The sequence below is a fragment of the Phoca vitulina genome, unplaced genomic scaffold (genome assembly GCF_004348235.1).
Source record: "Phoca vitulina isolate PV1807 unplaced genomic scaffold, GSC_HSeal_1.0 scaffold1196, whole genome shotgun sequence".
Lineage (NCBI taxonomy): Eukaryota > Metazoa > Chordata > Mammalia > Carnivora > Phocidae > Phoca > Phoca vitulina.
Genome location: NW_022590883.1, coordinates 1 through 9,599, shown reverse-complemented (window position 1 = coordinate 9,599; position 9,599 = coordinate 1). Strand labels below are relative to the sequence as shown.

Genomic DNA, 9,599 nt, shown 5'->3' with positions numbered 1-9,599 from the left:
GCGGCTTGGCCTAGCAAGACTTGAACTCAGGGCAGGAACTTGGTCTGGGGCAGGATCTGTGGAGAGAGTCGTAGGCTAAGTGTCAAAATGTCCTGCTGTGGGGCACCCGCCTCAGTGGCCAAAAGCTCCCAGTTCCGAAAGCCTGGTGCCATGTAACCCAAGGAAGGCAGTGGCCACCCGAGCGGGCGCTCTCCGTCCCCCAAACTGCTCATCAGGGGTGCCTACTGTAGAGCAGGTTGCCACGCGGTGGTGCGGGGGCATGAAATGTTGGGCTTCTTGCGGGCGCTGGGCCTAGCAAGACTTGGCCCTCAGGGCGGGATCTTCAACTGGGGACACAATCTGGGGAGAGAGGGGTAGGCCGGCCCTCAAAACGCCCTGCTCCATGGTACCTGCCCCTGCGTCCAAGAGGGTCCACTCCCGGAACCCTGGCGACGCGTGGCAACACATGAGGCGGCCTGGCACACGGCGGAGGAACACAAGGAAGGGGTGGCTACAGGAGCAGAGATGCCCATACGTGGACCCGGAAACAATGGAGAACATGGCCCCCAAGGGAGCCAAGCCTTGCTGATGCTGGCCCCCAGGAGAAGGCTTGGCACATCAGATTCCTGAGAGGTAGAACACTGTGGGCATGCAGCCCAGTGTGCAGTGTGCATGCCCTGGTAGGTAGGGGAGGCCCTTGCCCTCCCACCATTGGCCATCTGTGGCACCCGGAGCTGGGCAGGTGCTCTTGAGGACATGGGGAGCCACTGCCCCCAGGGCCCGCAAGGCAGAGAAATGGATGCTGGGCAAACAAGATGTGCATGCAAACAAGGCATGCCGCCCACAGCCTGCCGTACAAGGGGGCATCTCCCTGTACCTGCTGGGCCTCTTCCCTCATATCAATCTCTCAGGTCTAGAGTGCCGCTGTGATAGGCCCAGGGCTATCACCTGTTGCACACAGGGACTCAAGATTCCCCTCCTAGGCCTGGTGTGCCCTTCCTGTCTCATCGGCCAAAGGGATCGGGGATGGGAACTCCCCAGCTGCCCCAAGGGGGCTCAAGTCCCTTGGGAGTTGATGTATGCGAAAGGAGCTCTGAGCTCTCCAGCCCAGGACACCTTACCAAGGGCGAGGGCATCAGGAACAGTGCAGGACCATTGGGGACAGTCACCAGTGGCCCAAAGAGGCTCACATCCACCATCTGGATGGTCCCATGGGGCACACTGTGAAGTAGCGAGGTCCCTCAGCTGATCATTGGCTGACAGCGACGTCCCTGCACTTTCCAGTCCTTGTCCAGGACCCTGACAACATTTAACTTCCCCTGCATGTGGGATGGCCCAAGGGCAGACCTTCAAGGGAAATGTCCACACTCTGCGGACATCCAAGGCTCCTGGCCCAATTCCCATGCGGCCGCCTCCCAGACATGGGCCTCCCGAACCCACCACAAAGGCATCTGCAGCCTCCCTCAATGTCCAGGGGCTTCCACTCACCTGTCATTGTTGAGGATGTGCTGAGACCCTGGCCAGCATGGCCCGCTGAGAGACACAAAGAGACCAGGGTTGACAAGCAATGGCTCCCTGGGAGGCGTCCTGGGAGGGGGAATGAGTGGCCATTGCCTGTTGTGCCCAGGGACTCTCAGGAATCCGAAGGCCTTAACCCCTTTGGGCCCCTGGAGGGGGCCACAGCCACAGGGGGGAGCCTCGAGGGATCAGTCGCCTCAAGCCCCAAGCTGCAGCACTCCCCAGGGCCCTGAGCATCCTGGGGATGCTGATCCCGGAATGGTCCCCTCCACTGGGACTCAGCGTAATCCTATTAAGCATGATTTTTAGGTGATCATCTCTCTTCAAGACAATATGAGTTCTCATCATTGACCCAAGGAAGACAATGGTGACAGGTGATCTCCCACCCCCCAAACCTGCTTACCGGGGTGCTTACTGTAGAGTTGGACATCCCGGTTGAGGGGGGGGTGGGGGCAAGAGACGTTGGGCTCCTTGCAGGGGCAGGGCCAAGCAGGACTTGGCCGTCAGAGTGAGATCTTTATCTGGGACGGGATCTGGGGAGAGAGGGGTAGGCCGGGTGTCAAAACGTCCTACACCAGGGCACCTGTCCCTGTGGCCGTAAGCTGACAGTCCAAAACCATGGCAGTGTGTGGAAAACTTGAGCCAGGCTGGCACATGCGGGGGACTGCGAGGAAGGGGCAGGTTACAGGAGCAGAGGTGGCCATACCTGGACCCCAAAACAACGGAGAGTGTGGCCCCTGAGGGAGCCGATTCTTGCTGATGCTGCCCCCCAAGAAGGCCCAGCACACAGGCTTCCTGAAAGGTAGCAAGCTGTGGGCACAGGACCGGGCATGAAGGGTGAGTGCCCTGGTAGGTAGGGCCAGGCCCTCGTCCTCCCACGTATTGGCCATTTGTGGCACCTGGAACTGGGCAGGTGCCCTTGAGGACAAGGGGAGCCACAGCCCTCAGGTTCCTTAAGGCAGATGAATGGATGCCGGGCCACCCGCATGCATGCAACCAAGACATGCCGCCCACTGCCCACCGTGCAAGAGAGCCCTCTCCCTGCACCTGCTGGGCCTCTTCTGGATCATTCCCTCAGGTCTAGAGTGCCACCACGATAGGCCCAGGGCCATTGCCTGTTGTGCCCAGGGACTCGATATTCCCCTTCAAGTCCCAGTAAGCCCTTCCTGCTTCAGCAGGCTAAGGGATCAGGGACGGTGCTCCTCAGCTGCCCTGAGGGGGCCCAAGCTCTTTGAGAGTCGGTTGCATGTGACAAGAGCTCTGGGCTCTCCTGCCCAGGGCACGTTGCCAAGGGCCAGGGCTTCAGGAACACCCCAGGGCTGAGGGGGAGAGCCGCCAGTGGCCCCAAGGGGCCAAAGTCCACCATTTGTACAGGTCCATGGGACACAAAATGAAGCAACAGGAGCCCTCAGCTGAACATGGACTGACGGTGGTGTCCTTGCACTTTCCAGTCCTTGTCAAGCACCCCGACAACCTTTCACTTCCCCTGCACGTGCGATGGCCCAAGGGAGGACCTTCAATGGGGAAATCTACCCTATCCGGACATCTAGGGCTCCCGGCACGACGCCCGTGTGGCCACCTCCCAGACACGGACCTCCCGAACCCACCTGGATGGCATCTGCGGCCTTCCTCCAAGGCCAGTGGCTTCCACTCACCTGCCATGGTTGAATCCACATGGAGACCCTGGCCACCACGGCCCACTGAAAGACACAAGGGGACCAGGGTTCTTAAGCAATGGCTCCCTGGGAGGCGTCCTGGGAGGGGGAATGAGTTGGCAGGCAAGGCAGAAGGCCTGAGCACCTCTTTGGCACCTGGAGGCCCACAGTCAGACCACAGCCACAGCGGGGAGCCTGAAGGGATTGGTTGCTTCAAGCCCCAAACAGCAGCTCTCCCCCAGGGCCCTGAGAATCTTCTGGATGCTGACCCGGGGATGGTCCCCTCCACTGGGCCTCAGTGTAATCCTTTTGAGCATGATTTTTAGGTCATCATCTCTCTTTGGGACAAATTGAGTTATCATTGACCCAAGCAAGGCAATGGTGATGCAGGGGGGCACTCTCCCATCCCCCGAACTGGCTTACCCGGGATGCTTTCTGTAGAACGTGATGCCCCGGGAAGGGGGCGATGGCACGAGATGTTGGGCCCCTTGCCAGGGCTTGGCCTAGCAAGACTTGGACCTCAGGGAGGGATCTTCATCTCGGGGATGGCATCTGGGGAGAGAGGGGTGGCCAGCTGTCAAAATGTCCTGCACTGGGGCACCTATCCCTGTGGCCAAGAGCTGCCAGTCCTGAAAGCCTGGTGCCACGTGGCAAGTCGTGAGGATTGCCAGCACACATTGGGGGACCGAAAGGAAGGGGCAGGCTACAGGAGCAGAGATGCCCATAACTGGACCCTGAAACAACGGAGAGTGTAGTCCCTGAGGGAACCGAGCCTTGCTGATGCTGCCACCCAGGAGAAGGCCAGGCAGATAGGCTTCCCGAAAGGTAGCACACTGTGGGTGAGGGGCCGGGTGTGAAGGGTGTGTTCTCTTGTAGTTAGGACAAGGCCCTCGCCCTCCTAGGGATTGGCCATCTGTGACACCCGCAGTTGGGCAAGTGACCTCGAGGACCCAGGGAGTCACAGCCCCTGGGGCCCCAAGGTCAGAGGAATGGATGCCAGGGTAATCATGTCCATGCAACCAAGGCATTCCACCCACTGTCCGCTGTGCAAGGGCACCCTGTTCCTGCACCTGTTTGGCCTCTTCCAGGGATCACTCCCTCATGTCTAGAGTGCTGTGACCATAGGCCCAGGGCCAATGCCTTTTGCGCCTAGGGATTTGAGAATCCCCTCCTAGGCCTGGTGGGCTCTTCCTGTCTATGCGCCCCAAGGGATCAGGAGGGGAGCTCCCCAGCTGCCCAAATTGGGCCCAAGCTCTTTGGGAGTCGACTGCATGAGACAGGAATTCTTGTCTCTCCCACCCGGAGCAAATTGCCAAGGGCCAGTGCTTCAGGAATAGCTCAGGGCTGAGGTGGACAGATGCCAGTGGCCCAAGGGGCCCACGTCCACCATCTGGATGTGCCCATGAGGCACACCATGAAGCAGCAAGAGCCCTCAGCTGAACGTGGGCTGACGTTGGTGACCTTACACTTTCCAGTCCTTGTCAGGGACCCACGCAAACCCTTGCTTACCCTGCACATGAGATGGTCCAAGGGCGGACTTTCAAGAGGGAAATCCACCCGCTACAGATATCCAGGGCTCCCAGTCCAATGTCCATGTGCAGCCACCCAGACACGGGCCACCTGACCCCACCCCAATGGCGTCTGCTGCTTCCCTCCAATCCCAGTGGCTTCCACTCACCTGCCGTGTTTGAGGCCGTGCAGAGGCTCTGGCCACCATGGTCAGCTGAAAGTCACAAGGAGAACCAGGTGCTAAGCAATGGCTCTCCAGTTGTCCTGGGAGGCGGATAGGGTGATCAAGGGAGTTTGAAGGCCTGAGGCCCTTTGGGCACTTGGAGGCCCATTGAAAGGCCACAGCCACAGTGGGGAACTTCGGGGGATCCATTGCCTCAAGCCCCAAACTACAGTGCTCCCCCAGGACCCCAAGCAATCTTCAGATGTTGATCCCAGCATGGTATCCTCCATTGGGCCTCAGAGTAATCCTATTGAGCATGATTTTTAGGTCATCATCTCGCTTTGAGACAATATGAGTTCTCATCATTGACCCAAGCAAGGCAGTGATGACGCAGGCGTGCATTAGGGCATCCCCCGAACCTGATATCTGGGGTGCTTACTGTAGAGTGGGATGCCCCGGCGGGGGGTGGGGGAAGAGTTACGAGACTTTGGGCCTCTTGCAGGGGCTGGGCCTAGCAAGACGTGGCCCTCAGGGCAGAATCTTCATCTGGGGACATGATCTGGGGAGAGAGGGGTAGGCCAGGTGTCAGAACGCCCTGTTGCATGGAACCAGCCCATGCAGCCAAGAAGTGCCAGTCCCGAAAGCCTAGCACCATGTGGCAAGGCTTTAGGCCGGCTGGCACACAGTGGGTAACTGCAAGGAAGGGGCAGGCTATAGGAGCAGAGATGCCCATACCTGGACACCAAAAAAACGGAAAGCTTGGCCCCTGAAGGAGCTGAGCCTTTTTGATGCTGCCCCCCAGAAGAAGGCACGGCACACATGCTTCCCGAGAGGTAGCACGCTGTGGGCGTGGGGCCAGTCGTGAAGGGTGCGTGCCCTTGTAGTTAGGTCCAGGCCCTTGCCCTCCCACGGACTGGCCATCTGTCATACCCCGAGCCTGGCAGGTGCCCTCGAAGACATGGGGAGGCACAGCCCCCAGCGTCGCCAGGGCAGAGGAATGGATACTGGGCAAACCGCATGCATGCAACCAGGTCATGACGCCCATTACTCCCCTTGCAGGGGGGCCCTCTCCCTGCACCTGCTGGGCCTTTTCCCAGGATCACTACCTCAGGTCTAGAGAGCCCCTGCGAGAGGCCCAGGGCCATCGCCTGTTGCATCCAGGAACTCAAGATTCCCCTCTTTGGCCTGGTGGGTCCTTTCTGTCTTGACAGCCCAAGGGATCAGGGAGGAGAGCTTCCCAGCTGGTCCAAGGAGGCCCAAGCTCCTTGGAGTAGGTGTGTGGGACAGAAGCTCTGGGCTGTCCCACCTGGGTCATCTTGACAATGGCCAGGGCTTCAGGAACAGCCCTGTAGAGTGGATTACCCTGGAGGGTGTCAGAGCAGGAGACATTGGGCCACTTGCCAGGGCTGGGCCTAGGAAGATTTGGTCCTCAGGGCAGGATCCTCGTATGGGTACGTGATCTGGGGAGAGAGGGTAGGCTTGGTGTCAAAACGCCATTCTCCATGGCACCTACCCCTGAAGCCAGGGATGCCAGTCCCAAAATCCTGGTGCCGCATGGCAAGCCGTGAGGCCGTCTGGCATACAGTTGGAACTGCAAGAAAAGGACAGGCTACAGGGCCAAGATGCCCATACCTGAACCCCGCAAAAATGGAGAGCGTGGCCCCCGAGGGAACCAAGCCTTGCTGAGGCTACCCCCCAGGAGAAGGCCAGCACACAGGCTACCTGAGAGTTAGCAGGATATGGGAACGAGACATGGCGTGCAGGGAGCCTATCCTGGTAGGTAGGGCCAAGGCCTCACCCTCCCACGGATTGGCCATCTGTGACACCCTCGAGGGCAGGTGTCCTCGAGGACACAGGAAGCCATGGCCCCCAAGGTCCCCAGGGTAGAGGAATGAATGCTGAGCCAAACACATGCACACAACCAAGGCATGTAGCGCACTGCCCGGCATGCAAGGGGGGGGCCTCTCCCTGCATCTGCTGAGCCTCTTCCCCTGGATAACTCCATCAGGTCTAGAGTGTCAGGGCAAGAGCCCCAGGGCCATCGCCTGTTGTGTCCAGGGATTGAGATTCCCCTCCTAGTCCCAGAGGGCCCTTTGATGTCTCAGCAGCCCAAGGGATCGGGGAGGGGAGCTCCCAGCTGCCCTGAGGTGACCCAAGCTCCTTGGCAGTTGGGTGCATGCGTCAGGAACTCTGGGCTCTTCCGCCCAGGGCACCTTGCCAAGTGCTGGGGCTACAGGAACAGTTGAGGCCTGAGGGGGACAGCCGCCAGTGGTCCCAAGGGGCCCACGTCCACCATCTGGATGGGCCCATGGGGCACACCTTGAAGCAGCAAGATCCCTCAACTGAACTGGGTGACGGCAGCGCCCCTGCACTTTCTAGTCCTCCTAAGGGACCCGGCCCATCTTTCACATGCCCAACGGTGGACCTTCAAGGGGAAGTCCACCCTCTCTGGACATCCAGGGCTCCCAGCCATATTCCCATGCGGCAGCCTCCTAGACACGGGCCTCACAACCCACCCCAATGACATCTGTGGCCTCCCTCCAAGTGCAGTAGCTTCCACTCACCTGCCATGGTTGTGGCTGCGCCGAGACAATGGCCACCAAGGCCCGAGAAAGACACAAGGAAATCGGGGTTGCAAAGCAATGGCTCTTCAGGAGGCATCCTTGGAGGAAGAATGGGTTGGCAGGCAAGGCCGAAGGCTTGATCCACTCGTGGTCACCTGGAGGCCCACAGTCAGTTCATAGCCACAGTGGGGAGCCTTGAGAGAACAGTTGCCTCAAGCCCCAATCTGAAGTGCTCACCCAGGGCCCCAAGCATCTTCGGGATGCTGACCCCAGCATGATCCCCTCCCTTGGGCCTCAGCGTAATCCTATTGAGCATGATTTTTTGGTCATCATCTCTCTTCGAGACATTATGAGTTCTCATCATTGACCCAAGGAAGGCAGTGGCGACCAGACAGGCACTCACTCCTCCCCCGAACCAGCTTACTGGGGTTGCTTACTGTAGAGAGGGATGCCCAGGGGCAGGGTGGGGGCATGAGACGTTGGGCATCTTGCAGTGTCTGAGCCTAGCAAGACTTGGACCTCAGGGCGGGATCTTCGTCTGGGGACATGAGCTGGGGAGAGAGGGGTAGGCGAGGTGTCAAAATGCACTGCTCCGCAGCACCTGCCATTGTAGCCAAGAGCGGCCAGTGCGTAAAGCCTGAGGCCACGTGGCAAGGTGTGAGGCCGGCCAGCATACGGCAGGGGACCACATGGAAGGGGCAAACTACAGGAGCAGAAATGCCCATACCTTGACCACAAAACAACAGAAAGCGTGGCCCCCATGAGCACTGAGCCTTGCTGTGCTGCCCCCCAGAAGGCCCGGCACACAGCCTTCCAGAGAGGTAGCACGCTGTGGACTCTGGGCCAGGCATGAAGGGTGGGTGCCTTGGTATGTACAGTCAGGCCCTCGCCCTCCTACAGATTGGCCATCTCTGACACCCAGAGTTGGGCTGGTTCCCTAGGGGACATGGGGACCCATGGCCCTCAGGGTCCCAAGGGCAGAGGAATGGATGCCGGGATAACAGCGTGCTCCTAACCAGGCATGCCACCCATTCCCACTGTGCACGGGAGCCCCCTCCCTGCACCTGTTGGGCCTCATCACTGGGATCACTCCCTCAGATCTAGAGTGCCGCGATGATAGGCCCAAGGACATTTCCTGTTGTGCCCAGGGACTCAAGATTACCCTCCTAGGCCAGGTGCCCCTTCCTGTCTCAGCAGCCCAAGGGATTGGAGAGGGGAACTCCCCAGCTGCCCCGAGGGGCCCCAGCTCCATGGGAGTCGGGTGCATGCGACAGGAACTCTGACCTCTCCAGCCCAGGGCAACTTGCCAAGGTCTGGGGCTTCATGAATACCCCAGGTCCAAGGAGACAGCCCCCAGTGGACCCAAGGGGCCCATATCCACCATCTGGATGGGCACATGGGGCACACCGTGAAGCAGCAAGGTCTCTCAGCTGATCGGTGGCTGACAGCGGTGTCCCTGCACTTTCTGGTCCATGTCAGAGACCCGGCCAATCTTTCAATTCCCCTCCACCTGGGATGACCCAAGGTCGGACCTTCAGTGGGGAAATCCACCCTCTCCGACCATCCAGGTTTCCTAACCAGACCCCCATGTGGCCACCACCCAGACACAGGCCACCCGAACCCACTCCAAATGGCGTCTATGGCCTCCCTCGAAGCCCAGTGGCTCCACTCACCTGCCATGTTTGTGACCACACTGAGACCCTGGCCACGAAGGTCTGCTGAAAGACACAAAGAGACCAGGGTTGCCTAGCAATGGCTCCCCGGAAGGCATCCTGGAAGGGGGGATGGGTCAGCAGGCAAGGCTGAAGGCCCGACCACCTCTTGTGCACCTGGAGGCCCACAGTCAGGCCACAGCCAAAGCAGTGAGGCCTGAGGGATCGGTCGCTTCAAGCCCCAAACTGCAGTGCTCCCCGAGGGCCCTGAGCATCCTCAGGATGCTGACTCTGAGATGGTCCCTTCCACTGGGCCTCAGCGTAATCCTATTGAGCATGATTTTTAGGTCATCATCTCTCTTCGAGACAATATGAGTTCTCATCATTGACCCAAGCAAGGCAATGGTGATGCCGGCGAGCCTTCTCCTGCCCCCCGAACCTGCTTACCCGGGGTGCTTACTGCAGAGTGGCATGCTCCGGTGGGTGATGAGGACCCAAGAGTTGGGATTCCGGCCGCGGCTTGGCCTAGCAAGACTTGAACTCAGGGCAGGAACTTGGT

At 59.7% G+C, this 9,599-nt stretch overlaps 1 long non-coding RNA gene and 5 other non-coding genes across 16 annotated transcripts; all 6 read right to left on the bottom strand.

Annotated features, from left to right (window-relative positions):
* Positions 1–9,593, bottom strand: LOC116629502. Of its 11 annotated transcripts, XR_004298765.1 has the most exons (13): positions 9,488–9,593; positions 9,062–9,106; positions 7,826–7,939; positions 7,389–7,582; positions 5,931–6,284; positions 5,264–5,383; positions 4,831–4,875; positions 3,576–3,704; positions 3,153–3,197; positions 2,204–2,307; positions 1,901–2,030; positions 1,468–1,566; positions 1–56 (listed from the first exon to the last, which is right to left on the bottom strand). It is a non-coding gene; the product is annotated as an uncharacterized LOC116629502 (long non-coding RNA). The 11 variants fall into 11 exon arrangements; XR_004298764.1 differs by lacking the exon at positions 2,204–2,307; XR_004298761.1 differs by lacking the exons at positions 1–56; positions 1,468–1,566; positions 2,204–2,307 and having other exon boundaries at positions 2,019–2,030; positions 3,105–3,197.
* On the bottom strand, positions 1,771–1,851 carry LOC116629505. Its single transcript, XR_004298772.1, has one exon. It is a non-coding gene; the product is annotated as a small nucleolar RNA SNORD115 (small nucleolar RNA).
* LOC116629507 lies at positions 3,443–3,520 on the bottom strand. Its single transcript, XR_004298774.1, has one exon. It is a non-coding gene; the product is annotated as a small nucleolar RNA SNORD115 (small nucleolar RNA).
* LOC116629506 lies at positions 5,116–5,196 on the bottom strand. Its single transcript, XR_004298773.1, has one exon. It is a non-coding gene; the product is annotated as a small nucleolar RNA SNORD115 (small nucleolar RNA).
* On the bottom strand, positions 7,678–7,758 carry LOC116629504. Its single transcript, XR_004298771.1, has one exon. It is a non-coding gene; the product is annotated as a small nucleolar RNA SNORD115 (small nucleolar RNA).
* Positions 9,352–9,432, bottom strand: LOC116629503. Its single transcript, XR_004298770.1, has one exon. It is a non-coding gene; the product is annotated as a small nucleolar RNA SNORD115 (small nucleolar RNA).
* Positions 9,594–9,599: the final 6 nt, after the last annotated feature.